The sequence below is a fragment of the Pleurodeles waltl genome, chromosome 7 (assembly GCF_031143425.1).
Source record: "Pleurodeles waltl isolate 20211129_DDA chromosome 7, aPleWal1.hap1.20221129, whole genome shotgun sequence".
Lineage (NCBI taxonomy): Eukaryota > Metazoa > Chordata > Amphibia > Caudata > Salamandridae > Pleurodeles > Pleurodeles waltl.
The window spans coordinates 1,070,401,895-1,070,421,971 of record NC_090446.1 but is presented as its reverse complement, the minus strand read 5'-3'; positions in this window follow the sequence as shown (position 1 = coordinate 1,070,421,971).

Sequence of the window (20,077 nt, the reverse complement as noted above, 5' to 3'; positions counted from 1 at the left end):
TCCGACCTCCTGTCTGCCAAGAGGAAGGATGGGTCTGTGGAAGATGTGGACCTCTCACCCTTACTGACCCCAGAGCAACAGAGGGGCTGACGCCAGGTGTTGGAACAGTTTGCCTCCTTGTTTTACTTGACCCCAGTGGTCACTAATCTGTGCACTCATGATGTGGACACTGGGGACAGTCCTCCTGTGAAACAAAAGGTTTACAGAGTGACTGACAAGGTTAGGGCTAGCATCAAAGATGAAGTATCTAAGATGTTAGTGACAAGGTTATGGCTAGCATCAAAGATGAAGTATCCAAGATGTTAGGGGTCATTGGGAGCCTGACACAGTGTACTTTCTGGTGCACGTTGGCTATGTTTTTAAAGTATTTTTTTTACTTTCCTTGTCATATAGGTGGTGGCTTATTCCAGTATCCACACCTGTATTATGGTGTTTTTTTGGGTTCAACAGGCAGTACACATGGTGTGATTTAATAGATTGCACATACTGTTTTTAATTAATTTTTCTTATGTATAGGTATTATTTAACAACACTGAGTCCTGATGATTGTCTGACTGACCTCTGACTGCCACTACAGACCGAAACGTCGACATTACCTTCTCAGTTGACAAGCTTAATTGAAAGTTCATGATATTGCTTGAACTGGGACTGAAAAACAGGCAATTATTGTGCAGAACTGTGTCATGAGGGGTTACTACCCATTCCTGGATCTTCACTCAGGATTTAATCTTATGATCTAGAGGGGTTATATACAGTGTTGTTGTTTATGAAATGGACATTCACTGGAATTGTAATTTTTTTAACTTCCTGAATTCTATTGAGTAATATATTGGATTTTAACAGTACAGAGTTGTCTTATTCATTTATTCAAGACTGGATCATATGTACGCATACTATATCTAAATAATTCCTCTAGGATCATTTTTAAGTGAGACATTATCTGTACCCAGTTCCTAGGGGATATCTGGGTTGCCCGTATGTGTGTTTACTTTTAGAAAGTTGGCATTTTCTTGTTTTAACCATTCTGTGACTCTGCTGGTTTGTGGAATACCTTTCTGGGTTAGACTGACAGTTGGGCTGTTGTGAATTCCCTCTAGACAGTGAGACAAACGGAGCTGACGAGTAGCCTGCATATCCTGATGGGTCATCTGAGCTAGAGTGGAGGGAGGAGTGGTCACTTGCACCTGAATGGGCAGTGCCTGCCCTTTCACAATGCAGTCTCCAACCCCCTGGTGCGAGTCTGGAGCCTGGCCTGTGCAAGGCAGGATCCTGTGAACAATAGAGACTTTTATTTGAAGTTTACCAACTTCAAAAGCAGAAACGGGTATAAGTATTGGACTGAAAACCCCACATTTTCAGAATTTTTCAAGGATTCAAGAGGAACCTCTGTCAAGGAGAAGAGATGATAAGCTGAGGGGAAGTGCTGCCCCTGCCTGTGACTGTGCTTTGTTGGGCTATCCTGCAGTTGCTACCTGTTCCTGTGAAAGGGGGCTAAGGCTGGACTTTGTTGTGCATTCTTGCTTGAGAAGAATCTCCCCAGGCTTGAGTTGAGCTTGCCTCTTGTTGTTGAAGTCACAGGGCCATCAAATACTTCCTCTGCCAGCACCTGGACTCTCTGGTGAGACTCCTGCCCTGCCAAGTGGTACCCCATCCAGTCCCTGGGCCCTTGAAAGGTGAAGCTAGCGGAAAAGGACTGAAATCCACACAAACACCACTGTGCAGGAAAGTTTTCGACACACCATCTGCAAGGCAGCTGATAAATGACATGCCGCCAGCCTCGCGTCTGAAGTCAAAGCTCTGCCTGCGTCACAGCTGGAAGATTAACGCATTGCAGCTGGAGAAACAACGTACCACACCTGCTAGCGGTTGCTGATGATGACGCAAACCCCACGCAGGGCGATTTCCTGACACTGTGCGGCCAGATTTCGACGCACCATTGCTGGGTGTGAAAAATCGACATAAAGCCTGCCTGGACCCGAGGTGCCCGTCTGGAAATTGATGCATCGCTCTCTTGTGAGGGAGAAAAATGATGCATCACTGAGCCGACGAGAGAAGGAAACAACACACAGCTTCTCTTGTGAGAAAGGAATCAACGCATCACTGACTTTTCCAACGTACTCTCACCCATGCAGCTTTATGTTTTAAGCAAACCAGGTACTTTTGTGTAACAACAATGTTCTCACTGTTTTCTAAGGATTAGGACTCTTATTCTTTTTAAAATTCATATGTTGACTTGTATATGTTGTTTTTTTGTCATTTTGGCCTTGTTTGATTTAGATAGATATTACCTATTTTTCTAAACTGGTGTGGTGCCCATTTTTTTGTGTTTCCAACTGTATTACTGTGCGTGTTGGTACAAATACTTTACACATTGCTTTTGAGTTAAGCCTTTGTGCCAAGCTACAAGGGGTTAACCAGGTGTGTGTCTCCTTTACCCTGACTAGAGTGAGGGCCCCTGCTTGGACAGAGTGTAAACTGACTGTCAAATAGAGATCCCATTTCTAACACTCGGCATGTGGAAAGATGAATTATTACAGAACGGTATGCCATTCTACCCCATGGCCTCAAGGCCCTGCCAAGAAAGCCAAAGAAAGACATCAATGCCATGGAAACATCTACACTCCCACATGGACAAGATATGGACGGTGATGATGCAGACATAATCATGCAAGTAATCCACCTGTCAAGCTGATCTGCGCCCAAATACCGGATTCTGGTAGATGGCCAACCCCTCAATGCATTCATTGACACAGGGACATCAAAAACATCCTGCCATAGGCACACTGCCTTTCCGCCAGTTCTCCGTCCTCCCAGCACCTGAATGTATGCGTTTGGCATGACAACCTGCCTCCCATTTGCAGAAGTTCTTACTGTCGACATAAGACACCAGAAACATTTGATCAAATAAAAATCTATATCACCAAAGGTGGAGAAAGAATGATGCTTAGCTGCCACACAGCCAAATGCCGAATGCTAGAAGCTAATCCATTTTATGTTTAGCATCCACCTCAGAACACTGGACTCCCTGCTCAGAGAGTTTGAGCCCTTCTTCAAGGGCATCAGCTGCTTGAAAGACTAGATGGTCTGACTCCACATCAACCAGTCATTCCAGCCCATAGCCCTATGCCTCAGATGTGTAGCTTCTCACCTCTGGTCCAAAGTGGATACTAAACTCCAGACCTAGAGGCGGAGGACATCATCGAAAGAGTGTAGGGGCTTACCCTTTGGGTGTGTCCCCATGCTGTGGTCAGGAAGTCCAAGCAGCCCACTAGGTGTGAATATGCGTAGACATATATGCATAGCAAACATCTTCATTAAAAGAGAGAGCCACCTCACACCGACAGTCCATGATATTATGGGGTACTCCGGGATTCCTGCTTGTTTTCCAAAATTGACTTAACATCAGAATACCACCAGATCCTGCTGGAGACTCAGTAACGCCATGTCACAATGTGGTGACTTGTGGGGCTCTGACCAGGTTCTGTTACCCAGAATCCTTTGCAAACCTCAAAATTTGACTAAAAAAACAAATTTTCCTCACATTTCGGTGACAGAAAGTTCTGGAATCTGAGAGTAGCCACAAATTTCCTTCCACCCAGCGTTCCCCTAAGTCTCCCGATAAAAATGATACCTCACTTGTGTGGGTAGGCCTAGCGCCCGCGACAGGAAATGCCCCAAAACACAACGTGGACACATCCCATTTTTTGACAGAAAACAGAGGTGTTTTTTGCAATGTGCCTACCTGTAGATTTTGGCCTCTAGCTCAGCCGGCACCTAGGGAATCCTACCAAACCTGTGCATGTTTGAAAACTAGAGACCTAGGGGAATCCAAGATGGGGTGACTTGTGGGGCTCTGACCAGGTTCTGTTACCCAGAATCCTTTGCAAACGTCAAAATTGGCTAAAAAGAAACATTTTCCTAACATTTCGGTGACAGAAAGTTCTGGAATCTGAGAGGAGCCACAAATTTCCTTCCACCCAGCGTTCCCCCAAGTCTCCCGATAAAAATGGTACCTCACTTGTGTGGGTAGGCCTAGCGCCCACGAAAGGAAATGGCCCAAAACACAATGTGGACACATCACATTTTTTTCACAGAAAACAGTGCCTACCTGTGGATTTTGGCCTCTAGCTCAGCCGGCACCTGGGGAAACCTATCAAACCAGCGCATTTCCGAAAACTAGACACCTAGGGGAATCCAAGATGGGGTGACTTGTGGGACACTGACCAGGTTCTGTTACCCAGAATCCTTTGCAAACCTCAAAATTTGGCCCAAAAAACACTTTTTCCTCTAATTTCGGTGACAGAAAGTTCTGGAATCTGAGAGGAGCCACAAATGTCCTTCCACCCAGCGTTCCCTAAGTCTCCCGATAAAAATGATACCTCACTTGTGTGGGTATGCCTAGCGCCCGTGACAGGAAATGCCCCAAAACACAACGTGGACACATCCCATTTTTTGACAGAAAACAGAGGTGTTTTTTGCAATGTGCCTACCTGTAGATTTTGGCCTCTAGCTCAGCCGGCACCTAGGGAAATCTACCAAACCTGTGCATTTTTGGAAACTAGAGACCTAGGGGAATCCAAGATGGGGTGATTTGTGGGGCTCTGACCAGGTTCTGTTACCCAGAATCCTTTGCAAACCTCAAAATTTGGCTAAAAAAAAACATTTTCCTCACATTTCGGTGACAGAAAGTTCTGGAATTTGAGAGGAGCCACAAATTTCCTTCCACCCAGCGTTCCCCTAAGTCTCCCGATAAAAATGATACCTCACTTGTGTGGGTAGGCCTAGCGCCCGCGACAGGAAATGCCCCAAAATACAACGTGGACACATCCCATTTTTTGACAGAAAACAGAGGTGTTTTTTGCAAAGTGCCTACCTGTAGATTTTGGCCTCTAGCTCAGCCGGCACCTAGGGAAATCTACCAAACCTGTGCATTTTTGGAAACTAGAGACCTAGGGGAATCCAAGATGGGGTGATTTGTGGGGCTCTGACCAGGTTCTGTTACCCAGAATCCTTTGCAAACGTCAAAATTGGCTAAAAAAAAATATTTTCCTAACATTTCGGTGACAGAAAGTTCTGGAATCTGAGAGGAGCCACAAATTTCCTTCCACCCAGCGTTCCCCCAAGTCTCCCGATAAAAATGGTACCTCACTTGTGTGGGTAGGCCTAGCGCCCACGAAAGGAAATGGCCCAAAACACAATGTGGACACATCACATTTTTTTCACAGAAAACAGTGCCTACCTGTGGATTTTGGCCTCTAGCTCAGCCGGCACCTGGGGAAACCTATCAAACCAGCGCATTTCCGAAAACTAGACACCTAGGGGAATCCAAGATGGGGTGACTTGTGGGGCACTGACCAGGTTCTGTTACCCAGAATCCTTTGCAAACCTCAAAATTTGGCCAAAAAAACACTTTTTCCTCTAATTTCGGTGACAGAAAGTTCTGGAATCTGAGAGGAGCCACAAATGTCCTTCCACCCAGCGTTCCCTAAGTCTCCCGATAAAAATGATACCTCACTTGTGTGGGTATGCCTAGCGCCCGTGACAGGAAATGCCCCAAAACACAACGTGGACACATCCCATTTTTTGACAGAAAACAGAGGTGTTTTTTGCAAAGTGCCTACCTGTAGATTTTGGCCTCTAGCTCAGCCGGCACCTAGGGAATCCTACCAAACCTGTGCATGTTTGAAAACTAGAGACCTAGGGGAATCCAAGATGGGGTGACTTGTGGGGCTCTGACCAGGTTCTGTTACCCAGAATCCTTTGCAAACCTCAAAATTTGGCTAAAAAAAAACATTTTCCTCACATTTCGGTGACAGAAAGTTCTGGAATTTGAGAGGAGCCACAAATTTCCTTCCACCCAGCGTTCCCCCAAGACTCCCGATAAAAATGGTACCTCACTTGTGTGGGTAGGCCTAGCGCCCATGAAAGGAAATGGCCCAAAACACAACGTGGACACATCAAATTTTTTTCACAGAAAACAGTGCCTACCTGTGGATTTTGGCCTCTAGCTCAGCCGGCACCTGGGGAAACCTATCAAACCAGCGCATTTCCGAAAACTAGACACCTAGGGGAATCCAAGATGGGGTGACTTGTGGGACACTGACCAGGTTCTGTTACCCAGAATCCTTTGCAAACCTCAAAATTTGGCCAAAAAAACACTTTTTCCTCTAATTTCGGTGACAGAAAGTTCTGGAATCTGAGAGGAGCCACAAATGTCCTTCCACCCAGCGTTCCCTAAGTCTCCCGATAAAAATGATACCTCACTTGTGTGGGTAGGCCTAGCGCCAACAAAAGAAAATAGCCCAAAACACAACGTGGACACATCCCATTTTTTGACAGAAAACAGAGGTGTTTTTTGCAAAGTGCCTACCTGTGGATTTTGGCTTGTAGCTCAGCCGGCCCCAGGGGGGGGCAGAAATGGCCTAAAATAAATTTGCCCCCGCAACTCCCCCGGGGAGCGACCCTTGCCCACTGGGTCGCCCCTGCGTGACATTGGCGCAAAAAAAAAGATCCCCAGTGCCTAGTTGTTTCCACCCCCCTTGGGGGCAGATTGACCTAAAATCGGCCGATTTCCCCCAAGGGGGGCAGAAATGGTCTAAATACAATTTGTCCCCCAGGGGAGTGACCCTTGCCTAATGGGTCGCTCCCCATCTCTAAAAAAACAAACAAACAAAAAAAAAAACACAAAAACAAATTAGCCCTGGCGCCTAGAGGTTTCTGTCCCCCCTGGGGGCAGATCGGTCTAATAACAATAGAATAGAATAGATAAATTTGCCCCCCAACCCTCCCCGGGGAACGACCCTTGCCTATGGGGTCGCTCCCCTTGCTTGACAATGGCGCAAAAAAAATATCCCTGGTGCCTAGTTGTTTCTGTCCCCCTTGGGGGCAGATTGACCTAAAATCTGCCGATCTTCCCCCAAGGGGGACAGAAATGGTCTAAATACAATTTGCCCCCCACAGGGGAGCGACCCTTGCCTAATGGGTCTTTCCCCATCTCTAAAAAAACAAACAAACCACAAAAAAAACACATTTTTTTTTAGCCCTGGCGCCTAGAGGTTTCTGCCCCCCCTGGGGGCAGATCGGCCTAATAACAATAGGCTGATTTGCCCCAAACGGGGGCAGAAATGGCCTAAAATAAATTTGGCCCCCCCACCCCCCTGGGGAGCGACCCTTACCAACAGGGTCGCTCCCCTTGTGTGACGGCGCAAAAAAAAAGATCCCTGGTGCCTAGTGGTTTCTGCCCCCCTTGGGAGCAGATTGACCTAAAATCTGCCGATCTTCCACCAAGGGGGACAGAAATGGTCTAAATACAATTTGCCCCCCCCCCCAGGGGAGCGACCCTTGCCTAATGGGTCGCTCCCCATCTCTAAAAAAACAAACAAACCAAAAAAAAAACACACATTTTTTTTTAGCCCTGGCGCCTAGAGGTTTCTGCCCCTGGGGGCAGATCGGCCTAATGACAATAGGCTGATCTGCCCCCAGGGGGGGCAGAAATGGCCTAACATAAATTTGCCCCCCCACCCTCCCCCGGGGAGCGACCCTTGCCAACGGGGTCGCTCCCCTTGCGTGACGGCGCAAAAAAAAAGATCCCTGGTGCCTAGTGGTTTTTGGCCCCCTTGGGGGCAGATTGACCTAAAATCGTCCGATCTGCCCCCAAAGCATGCCGAAATGGCCTAAATACAATTTGCCCCTCCAGGGGAGCGACCCTTGCCTAACGGGTCGCTCCCCATCTGTAAAACAACAACAACAACAAAAAATCCCCGGTGCCTAGTGGTTTCTGCCCCCATTGGGGGCAGATCAGCCTAATTAAAATAGGCTGATCTGCCCCCCTGGGGGGCAGAAATGGCCTAAAATAAATTTGACCCCCAGGGGAACGACCCTTGCCTAAGGGGTCGCGCCCCTTACGTGAAATTCACGAACAAAAAAAAAACTCCCTGGTGTCTAGTGGTTTCTGTCCCCCTTGGGGGCAGAGTGGGCCTCATAAAAATAGGCCAATCTGCCCCCAAGGGGGGGAGAAATGGCCTAAATATAATTTCCCCCCTATGGGAGCGACCTTTGCCTAAGGGGTCACTCTCCACCTCTAAAAGAAAAAAGAAAACAAAACAGAACAAAAACAAAAAATTATCCCTGGTGCCTAGAGATTTCTGCCCACCCTGGGGGCAGATCAGCCTAATAAAAGGCCAATCTGCCCCAGGGGGGGCAGAAAAGGCCTTAAAAAAAATGCCCCCCCTGGAAGCGACCCTAGCCCAAGGGGTCGCTCCCTCATGCCAGTTTCATTTTTTAAAATAAATCCCTGGTGTCTAGTGGGCATTTCAAAAGCCGGATTGCTTTGCAATCCGGCTTTTGAAACGCAGAGAGAGACTTCAAAGGGAAGGAAATAACTTTCCTTCCCTTTGAAGCCTCTCTCGGCCTCCCCCATGTGATCGGAAGAGAAATGCTTTGCATTTCTCTTCCGATCGCGATGGGAGGAGGCCCTGTGACAATCAGCGCGCGATTGCCCACTGACGTCACAGGGGGGGTGGAAGGGCTTCCCCTTCCATCCCTGCCTTGGGGGGGGGGTGGGGGAACCCCACAGAGGGAGCGCTAGCGCTTCCTCTGGGCTCTGTGCCCAGGACATAATGGTTACGTCCTGGGCACAGCAGCACTGTGCCTCAGGACATAACCATTACGTCCTGGGCACAGAAGGGGTTAATCAAATTCAATTAAACCAAAACAAAATTTAAAGCTTAGTTATAGTAGGAAAATGTTATTTATTCTTTCTATACAAACCTAGCTTAATCTACATAAACATTAGAAATTCTTAAATTATAGTTATAATTTAGAGTTATAATTTCTGGCAGGGTGTAAATATAATATAGCTAGTGCACCTGCGCAGACAGTGTTGTGAACTTGCCAGGCCCACTATATTAACTATAACTAATCCCTCTACCATGCACAATGTTGCCATAAATTATGTAATTTCACGTCATGAGGTTTGTTATAAATGCTATTGGTTATCATGCTACAAGTGATGTAATATAAAAGGGTATAAGCAGTGTGTGGGCAAGGGGTGAGTTGTAGTATGTTTACACCAGGATGTGGTGGTATCCTGATCTTAAGTCCATATTGGAAAACTATCAGGAGCCTGTGAGTTCCTCCATGATATAATTGACTGCCAGTATCAGGTCCCTCTCTCTTTTAATGGCAATATTTTGTATGCACATATCTATATATATATATCCTTAGGCAAGGGTCACTCACCTAGGGGGAGATTTTATTTTAGGCCATTTGTGCCCACCTTGGGGGCAGATCAGACTATTTTTATTTGGCCAATCTGCTTCCAAGGGGGGCAGAAACCACTAGACACCAGGGATTTTTTTGTGCCAATTTCACGCAAAGGGAGTAACCCCCTTAGGCAAGGGTTGCTCCCCTGGGAGGCAAATTTATTTTACGCCATTTCTGCCCACCTTGGGGGCAGATCGGCTTATTTCTATTAGGCCTATTAGGCCAATCTTCCGCCATGGGGGGCAGAAACCACTTAGGCCCTAGGGATTGGTGTGTGTCTGTTGGAATTAAAAAAATAACAAATAGTGTGGTGGTGGCTACCCACCAGTATGGGCATAGTTATGCCCCCATCCCATCTGAAGGGGGTAATAGTCTTTCAGCTCTCCCCCGCACACTAAAACATCTTATCCAAGGGCAAGCAAGAGGACATTTGAATATTGTGGGTTTTGCTTTTACATTTGGGCCATGAGAGCTTGTCAAACTCTCAAAATCATCCCACTTGGAATAGTGAGGGCTGCACTTTTTGGACTTTGGGAAGCTGCCATGTCAAAAAATCTACAAGACCTAGACACATCTGAAAACTAAACATCTGGGTGAGTCCAGGACGGTGTGCTTCACATGCACCTGCACCATTTTCTTACCGACAATGCTCTGCAAACCTCCAACTTTGGTGGAAATCACACATTTTCCCACATTTTTGTGATGGAACCTTCCAGAATCTGCAAGAATCCACAAAATTCCTACCACCCATCATTGTCACATCTATGCCGATAAAAATTGTGCCCCACTTGTCAGTCTAAAAATGTTTTTTTTCAAACTGCCCTTTTTGACCCGCTTTGATTCCCCCTCATTTTCAACATATTTATGGCTCTTCCCTGTCGCAGGCACTTGGCCCACCTACACAAGTGAGGTACCAGTTTTACCAGGAGACTGAGAGGGAACGTTGGGACATTTGTGCCGGTGCAGTGATCCCACACAGAAATGTGGGAAAAATGAGATTTTTTTAGCTAAATTTGAGGTCTACTGATGATTCTGGGTAAGAAACCACTGGGGGATAGTGATGGGTCTCTCCGATCCGACCCACACTCTCCCCGGACTTGTGCTGACACTGCCTCTTCTGCACCGGAAGTAACCCAGGATGGCGGCGCTAGCATTGGTTACCTGACAACAACGCGGGACTTGACGGGATTCAAAAGACGGCTTCCTCTCCTTTCCAAGGGGAGCGCCGGGAATAGGAGCCGGAAGAACCAGGAGTATGAGGACACAGAAGAACGGACGGACCAAGAGGACGCCGACACCAAAGACGAAGACGCCGCTCTTTGGAGGAGCGGAACTCCGCCGGAGTCGGAGCCAACGGAAATCCTTGAAGAAGACCGCTGACACCGGGGAGCTATGCGAAAGAGCCACCACGCTTCAGGAGAAGCGTGGCCACTCCAGGTAGGGGGTGCGGAACAAGGGGAAGCGGGCGGGAGGCGGGAGTTAAAAGAGAGGGCGGGGAAGGGCAAACAAAGGGGCACTGCACGGGGAGCACGGGGAGAAAAGGGGGAGAGATTGTGGGGAGAGACCCAAGGCGTAAGAAGACATAGAAGAAAAGGGAGAGAGAGAAAGACAAAGACACTGGAAAGACCTATATATGCATACTAATATATAACATTAATCAAAAGAGACGAAAGGGAAAAAACAGGAAAGGAAGGAAGACTGTAGGATACGAACAACAGGAAAAGAAGAAAAAAAACAGAGAGAAAGAAATAGAACAGACCCCAGAAAGAACCAGGAAAGAATAAGAAAAGTAAAGAAGAAAAGACAGGAGAAAGGTAAATAGAGAAGAGAAGAGAGAGAAGAAAGAAAAATTAAACCACAACCCAGCACTTACCAGATCTATTTTCTTCTCTTTCCGCACGCTTTCCGCGAGGTCCTCAGAGGGAGAAAAGAAGAAGAAGACGCGAGTTCATATCCAGAAGGAGAAGATGCCACCACCTACCATAACATAACAACTATCTATGTCTGGTCCCTATATACTGCCTATCAAACCAATAAATCAAACCTACTAAAACAAAAACCCGCGCAGTCTGGTGTCTAGAACAGCCATCCTCGTACAAAGTGGTGTCAGAAGTGGGATACTTGCCGATCTGTTAAAGAGAAGATGGAGGAAAAACCTACCATGGCGGATGTCATCACACAACTCGCAGAAGGACAACAACATCTTCAGTTGATGTGGGAGCAACAAATGAAGGAGGCTAAAGAGGAGAGAGGCGCATTGCAAACCGCGCTTAAAAGTCAGGCCACAATTATGGCCAACAACCAACTCGTCCACGAAACTGCCCTGAGTAAGTTAACAGAAACCATTGCTCACACAAAGGTACATCCTAATGTACCCAGCAGCGTGCTCCAAAAATATCAAGACCAGGAGGATCCTGACTCCTTCTTTCTTAATTTTGAGAGGGTGGCCAGCTCAGCCAACTGGCCCGAAGATAAATGGGGTCAATATATTGCTCCGCTATTGACCGGACAATTACAGGCGACCTATCAGGCCATAAATCCTACAGGTACCCTACCGTATAAAGACATCAAAAAGACCATCCTGGAAAGAGTAGGCCTGGACAGCGAAAGTTATCCAAATAAATTTAGACACATGAAATGGATGGTACAGGAAAGCCCCTGCACTTTATATTACCGGGTTTAATACGCTGCTGGGCGATGGCTGCGACCCACAGAAAAAACTCGGGAGGAGATGTTCGATGTTGTAGTACTGGAACAATTCCTGGATGCCCTACCTCCTTCCACAAGGAACTGGGTTCGCCAACATCCCGGGTTAAGCAATGAAACGGCCATTGAGTTAGCATGTGCCTTTCACAGGAGCCCGGATTTTAAAGCCAGTCCCAGCAGGAACCCTGAAACAACCTCTATGCGTCCAGGCATGGGAAAGGGACTACCTCCTCGACCTCCGACTTCCCACGAACCAGAACGAATTCGTATACCCCATCCAAATCCAGCCTTATATCCCACAAATGGCCCTCAATGTTATCATTGTTCGGAATGGGGTCACATCGCACGATTCTGTCCACAAAAAAGAGATGTAGAAGAGCCAATGGAAATCGGTGTCACAAAAGGAAGGGTATTCTGGGCAGGGGAGACCAAACCCACATATACTCTACCCATACTTCTGAACGGGCAGGAGAAAGTAGCTCTGGTTGAATCGGGGTGCAGTCAGAGCGTGATAAGACAAGATCTGGTGAGCCCAAGACAAACTGTGCCCCAGGCCCATGTGTTAATCGCCTGTGTCCATGGAGACCAATCCTATTATCCTGTCGCTATGATCAAGTTTCAGTGGAGGGGTGAGGAGGAACCTCTCAGGGTGGGAGTGTTGCCACATCTCGAAGAAGACATTATCATTGGGACTGATTATACAGCCTTCACACGGTTGTTGAGTAAAGCTGGGGAGGAACACATAATGAAGAAATGGTGGGAAGAAATACCCTATGATACCGAGATAGCCAAAACTCATCCTATCAAACCCCACTTAAGTAGAATACAGAAAAGAAATCAGAGACAATTGCATTGGGAAGAGAACTGTGGGAACATTGATGTACCAGAAGTCACGAGAAAGGTATATACCGTAGCGAGTGACTTTAGACAAAGTCAGAGAGAGGATCCCTCATTGAAAAATGCATGGGAAAAAGCACTTAGTAACGAGAGTGCAGGAGCAGGACCCTCATTTCACATCCATAATAATCTGTTATATAGGATACCCCAGTCGGGAGACAATCCACAGCGACAATTAGTAGTCCCTAACAGCTATCGAATGCAGGTGCTGCAGGTAGCACATGGGGGAGCAGGGGAAGGGCATCTCGGACGGGATAAGACTGAGGAGGCGATACTTAAACGATTTTACTGGCCCGGGATATACGGGGAGATACGTAGGTTCTGCCAAAATTGTCAGAAATGCCAGCTATATAATCCAGTCACGCAACCCCCAGCCCCGTTACAGCCCCTCCCAATAATAGAAACTCCTTTCTCCTGGGTGAGAATTGGACCTTATTGGCCCCCTCACTCCATCTACTCGGGGGAGACAATGGGGGTCATTTTGACCTTGGCGGACGGCGGAGGCCGTCCGCCAAGGTACCGCAGCTGAATGACCGCACCGCGGTCAAAAGACCGCGGCGGCCATTCAGACATTTCCTCTGGGCCGGCGGGCGCTCTCCAAAAGAGCGCCCGCCGGCCCAGAGGAAATGCCCCTGCAACGAGGACGCCAGCTCAGAATTGAGCCGGCGTAGTTGCAGGGGTGCGACGGGTGCAGTTGCACCCGTCGCGTATTTCAGTGTCTGCTTAGCAGACACTGAAATACTTTGCGGGGCTCTCTTACGGGGGCCCCTGCAGTGCCCATGCCATGGGCATGGGCACTGCAGGGGCCCCCAGGGGCCCCGCGGCACCCCCTACCGCCATCCTGTTCCTGGCGGGAGACCCGCCAGGAACAGGATGGCGGTAGGGGGTGTCAGAATCCCCATGGCTGCGGAGCGCGCTCCGCAGCCATGGGGGATTCACAAGGGCAGTGGTAAACCGGCGGGAGACCGCCGGTTTACCCTTTCTGGCCGCGGCTGAACCGCCGCGGTCAGAATGCCCTCGGGAGCACCGCCAGCCTGTTGGCGGTGCTCCCGTGGTCGGTGACCCTGGCGGTCACCGGCCGCCAGGGTCAGAATGACCCCCTATATGTCCTGGTGCTGGTTGACTATGCCACTCGATATCCTGAGGCAATACCCCTCCCGAGTATGCACACAAAGGTAGTAGCTCAGGCTGTGATTGAGTTCTTTTCACGGGTCGGTTTCCCTAAAGAGATCTTGACTGATCAAGGCACCCCATTCATGTCCCGACTTATGGGAGAGGTCTGTAAAACATTGGGAATAAAACAAATTAGGACCTCCGTATACCACCCCCAAACCGACGAACTAGTGGAACGCTATAATCGGACTATTAAGTCATTACTTAGGAAAAGTATTGCAGAAGACGGGAAGGATTGGGAAAAAAAAGTTACCCCTTGTACTATATGCAATACGTACACACACTCAATCATCCCTTGGATATAGCCCCTATGAACTATTATTTGGCCGAACCCCTTGCACTCTCCTAGACATGTTAGTAGAACAGTGGGAAGAGACAGATGAGGAAACGACGGATCTCCTGACTTAAACTAAAGAATTAAGAGAGAATCTGCAGTCAGTTTGGGATAGAGCACATGATAACCTACGAGAAGCTCAAGAAAGACAGAAGAAATATCATGATACTAGAAGTGTACTACGTACTCTTAATGTTGGGGACAAGGCACTGATCCTCCTCCCCAGTAGGGAGAATAAATTATTGACCTGATGGCAAGGACCTTATGAAGTATTAGAATGGATTAACCCCACAACATATAGGTTGGCCCTTCCCCACAGACTCCATCGAGACCAGATCTATCACATAAACCTGTTAAAAAAATGGCAGGAGACAGACGACATACATAAAATTCAACATATCACAACCAATCATAGAGACGACATACCATATCCCTCCTTTTTCCCCTCCCAAAACCCAGAGGACAGTATACCTAAAATCAACTCCAACCTGTTGGACCCACATAAAAAGTCCCTCTCACAGATGGTTAAATCCTATGCAGATGTTTTTTCACAACAACCCGGTCACACTACCTTAACTGAACATAGCATCCGCACGAAAAGTGAGGCAATAGCAAGACAAAGACCCTACAGAATCCCCGAGGCCAAGAAAGCGGTAATGGAACAAGAAGTTCAAAAGATGTTACGGACAGGTATTATAGAACCGTCCAATAGTCCCTGGTGTTCTCCCCGGTGGTGTTGGTACCTAAGCCGGATGGGACTACCAGATTTTGGGTAGACTACAGAAGGGTCAACGAGCTTACTTATTTCGACGCATATCCTATGCCACGCATAGACGAATTATTGGAGAAGATAGGTTATGCCAGGTTCATGTCTACCCTAGATCTAACAAAAGGGTATTGGCAGATCTCTCTAACCAAAACAGACCGAAAAAAACGCCTTTGCAACACCTTCCGGGTTGTATCAATTTACCGTCTTGCCTTTTGGGTTACATGGAGCTCCCGCCACCTTTCAGAGATTAATGGATATGGTCTTACGACCCCATCACCTGTATGCAGCAGCATCATTAGATGACATCGTGATATTTAGTGACACATGGTCTGACCACCTCCAACACTTAGCAGCGGTATTACAGGCATTAGGGAAGCCCACTTGACCGCCAATCCAGAAAAGTGTAAACTGGGATGTACGTCTATAAGATATTTAGGATACATCTTAGGACAGTGGCAGGTCCGCCCTCAAATAGAGAAAGTGGAAGCTATCCAACATATCCCAATTCCAACGTCAAAAAAAGACGTACGTGCCTTTCTAGGTCTCGTCGGGTACTACAGACGGTTTATACCCGGGTTTTCTACCATTGCCGAGCCCCTTACTAACTTACTGAAAAACACGTCCCCAAAAACCTTCACTTCGTTGTCCGAAGCTAGTATGCGTAGCTTTCTCCAGCTCAAGACTGCCCTATCTACTGATCCTGTTTTATGTTGTCCTGACTTCAATAGCCCATTCTGCTTACAAACTGATGCTTCCGAAGTGGGGCTAGGGGCTGTATTGTCTCAACCTCAACCTGATGGTACTACCCGGCCCATCTTATACATTAGTAGGAAGCTACTCCCACGAGAACAGCACTATCCGACCATTGAGAAAGAGTGTCTGGCCATTAAGTGGGCCATTGAGTCCCTCCGTTATTATCTCAGTGGCCGTCCCTTTACCCTCTTGACTGACCACGCTCCTCTCACCTGGCTAGCTCGCAATAAGGATACCAACCCTAGAATCCTGAGATGGTTTCTTTCTCTGCAACCTTTTTCTTTCCAGGTGCTTCATTCTCCAGGCCGGGCCATGGTCAATACGGATTTTCTCTCCCGGCATCCCGTTACAGAGCGTCATCGACAGACGCTCTCTAGGGGGAGTGTTTGTGATGGGTCTCTCCGATCCGACCCACACTCTCCCCGGACTTGTGCTGACACTGCCTCTTCCGCATCGGAAGTAACCCAGGATGGCGGCGCTAGCATTGGTTACCTGACAACAACGCAGGACTTGACGGGATTCAAAAGACTGCTTCCTCTCCTTTCCAAGGGGAGCGCCGGGAATAGGAGCCGGAAGAACCCAGAGTATGAGGACACAGAAAAACGGACGGAACAAGAGGACGCTGACACCAAAGACGAAGACGCCGCTCTTTGGAGGAGCGGAACTCCGCCGGATTCGGAGCCGACGGAAATCCTTGAAGAAGACCGCTGACCCCAGGGAGCTTTGCGAAAGAGCCGCCACGCTTCAGGAGAAGCGTGGCCACTCCAGGTAGGAGGTGCGGAACAAGGGGAAGTGGGCGGGAGGCGGGAGGTAAAAGAGAGGGAGGGGAAGGGAAAACAAAGGGGCACTGCACGGGGAGCACGGGGAGAAAAGGGGGAGAGATTGTGGGGAGAGACCCAAGGCGTAAGAAGACATAAAAAGAAAAGGGAGAGAGAGAAAGACAAAGACAGCGGAAAAACCTATATATGCATACTAATATATAACATTAATCAAGAGAGATGAAAGGGAAAAAACAGGAAAGGAAGGAAGACTGTAGGATACGAACAACAGGAAAAGAAGAAAAAAAACAGAGAGAAAGAAAAGACAGCGAGGAAAGAAATAGAACAGACCCCAGAAAGAACCAGGAAAGAATAAGAAAAGTAAAGAAGAAAAGACAGGAGAAAGGTAAATAGAGAAGAGAAGAAAGAAAAATTAATCCACAACCCCGCACTTACCAGATCTATTTTCTTCTCTTTCCGCATGCTTCCCGCGAGGTCCTGAGAGGGAGAAAAGAAGAAGAAGACGCGAGTTCATATCCAGAAGGAGAAGACGCCACCACCTACCATAACATAACAACTATCTATGTCTGGTCCCTATATACTGCTTATCAAACCAATAAATCAAACCTACTAAAACAAAAACCCGTGCAGTCTGGTGTCTAGAACATCCATCCTCGTACAGGGATCCACACAAGTCACACCTCCCTGGACTCCCTGGTAGGTTTGCCTGTATGGCTGCTGAGCCCAGGACCAAAAACGCATGTGCCCACCCCTGCAAAAACAGGTGGCTTTGTATTTAATAATTTTGATGTGTCCACATAGTGTTTTGGGGTATTTACTTTCACAGGCACTAGGCCTACCCACACAACTGAGGTACCATTTTTATTGGGAGACTTTGGGGAATGCTGGGTGGAAGGAAATTTGCGGCTCCTCTCCGATTCCAGAACTTTCTATCACCGAAATTTAAGGAAAAAAGTGTTTTTTTGCCAAATGTTGAGGTTTGCAAGGGATTCTGGGTAACAGAACCTGGTGAGAGCCCCACAAGTCACCCCATCTTGGATTCCCACAGATGTCTAGTTTTCAAAAGTGCACATGTTTGGTAGGCTTCCCTAGCTGAGCTAGAGGTCAAAATCCACAGCTAGGCAATTTGCAAAAAACAGGTCTGTTTTCTTTGGGAAAATGTGATCTGACTATGTTGTGTTTTGAGGCATTTTCTGTTGCGGGGATTAGGCCTATCCACATAAGTGAGGTATCAATTTTATCGAGAGACTTAGGGAAATACTGGGTGGAAGGAAATGTGTGGCTCCTCTTAGATTCCAGAACTTTCTGTCAACGAACTGTGAGGAAAAAGTGTTTTTTTGCCAAATTTTGAGGTTTGCAAAGGATTCTGGGTAACAGATCCTGGCGAGAGCCCCACAAGTCACCCCATCTTGGGGTGCCAAACTCCACAGCTAGGCACTTTACAAAAAACAGGTCTGTTTTCTTTGGTAAAATGTGATGTGTCCTTGTTGTGTTTTGGGGCATTTCCTGTTGCGGGCACTAGGCCTACCCACACAAGTGAGGTACCATTTTTATCGGGAGATTTGAGGGAACACAGAATAGCAGAACAAGTGTTATTGCTCCTTGTCTTTCTCTAAATGTTTTTCTTCGAAATGTAAAACAGTGTGTAAAAAAGATGTCTACTTGAGAAATGCCCTGTAATTCACATGCTAGTATGGGGACCCCAGAATTAAGAAATGTGCAATTAACCACTGCTTCTCAACACCTTAGCTTGTGCCCATTTTGGAAATACAAAGGTTTCCTTGATACCTATTTTTCACTCTTTATATTTCATGAAATGAATTACTGCATACCTGGCATACAATGAAAAAGCATTGGCTCTGGGTACCTAGAGTTCTTGATGAACCTACAAGCCTTATATATCTCTGCAACCAGAAGAGTCCAGCAGATGTAACGGTATATTGCTTTTTGAAAATCTGACATCGCATTATTTCAGCTGTTATTTTCTGTAGGAAAACCTTGTAGAATCTACACAATGACCCCTTTCTGAATTCAGAATCTTGTCTACTTTTTAGAAATGTTTAGCTGTCCAGGATCCAGCATTGGTTTTACACCCATTTCTGTCACTAACTGAAAAGCTGCTAAAAGCACAAAAAATAGTAAAAATGGGGTATGTCTCAGTAAAATGCCAAAATTGTGTTGAAAAATGTGGTTTTGTGATTCGAGTCTACCTGTTCCTGAAAGCTTGGAAGATGGTGATTTTAGCAGCCGCAAACCCTTTGTTGATGCCATTTTCAGGGGGAAAAAAACACAAACCTTCTTCTGTAGCCCTTTTCCCCATTTTTTACCCATTCTGTGTCTATGGGAAAATGTGTTCGTACATATGGCCCAAAGTTATTAAACATGAAATATTATAGATTTCACCATCGTGAAAGTTTCTGAGTGCTTTCAGTTGCACTGCACTCACTGAGTTTAGAGGGTTTGAAAACGGAGGTGCTAATCTGAGAAAATCCAGACCCGCGGAGGCGCAGAATTTACAGCGCTGACGCTTATTGGTTGCAGTAAAAAGTAAATCGAGAAGGTGTGTTCCCTGAAAACTCAACATGAACTGCTTTATGTACTGAGTGAGAGTCGCTGTCATTCCGGGGAGCACACTTTTTGGAAAGTTTGGAAAGGGAATTGCCAGAATGGGGAGCTGGTTTACCAACATTTAGAATGGGGTACTTGCAAAAATATTGATGGGTATATTAATTGTCCTGGTCTGTCTATTAGGATTATGGGGGGCATGCAAAATCAATGACAAAATAAAGAGAAATTGGACCAAAAGAACCAGGAGAAATGAAGAAAGTGAAAGAGAGAAAATGTTTAATGAAATTTGGGAAAGCTCACATAAAGGCCAGGATGTTGAAATGCGCATTATGCGCAAGGTGAAAAATGTAAAGTGAAAAGTCAAAAGAAAGATTTGTGTGATGACGAGCGTCATCAGAGGAGGGACTGAGAGAGCGTAGCTTAAATATTACATATATTAGATGTGAAATGCTTATACCTAACAATGCTGCATACAAAAACGATCATAAAATATTATTTGTTTAAATGTATTCTTAACATGATTATAAGTGTAAGTTACTATTGCGAACATAAACTAATGTCGACTGTAAGAAATAATTGCTTGCATTATGATTAATTGAATATGTTAACTCCTACGAAGATTGCATTAGAACCCATAGGTCTGAAATTAGCGTGAGTTGAAGTTTTAGCCGTGTAGCTCTCATATTAAAGCATATTTTTCTGTTTTCCAGTGTGCTGACTCGTAAAAGGCCATGACCCAGCATGTGTTCTTTTTCTTTGTTTTATGTTGCAAGTTATGCTCCGTTCCCATCCGCATGCTAGCTGCCTTAGTATAAGTTTTAAACGTTTGCAACA